This window comes from Hemiscyllium ocellatum, chromosome 44, assembly GCF_020745735.1.
Source record: "Hemiscyllium ocellatum isolate sHemOce1 chromosome 44, sHemOce1.pat.X.cur, whole genome shotgun sequence".
Classification (NCBI taxonomy): domain Eukaryota; kingdom Metazoa; phylum Chordata; class Chondrichthyes; order Orectolobiformes; family Hemiscylliidae; genus Hemiscyllium; species Hemiscyllium ocellatum.
Genome location: NC_083444.1, coordinates 24422257 through 24422465, shown reverse-complemented (window position 1 = coordinate 24422465; position 209 = coordinate 24422257).

Here is a 209-nt window from a genome sequence, read left to right as displayed (position 1 = left end):
TGTGAGGGGGGTATCTGGGTGATACAGGCTGTCTGTGAGGGGGGTATCTGGGTGATACAGGCTGTCTGTGAGAGGGGGGTATCTGGGTGATACAGGCTGACTGTGAGGGTGCTGTGACAATGAGCTGCTCTCGGTTTCAGTGTGAAATCTCCGGGAGGCGGAGACTCCGCTCTGTCTCGGTATAAAAGCGCTGGGAGGCCGGGAACCAG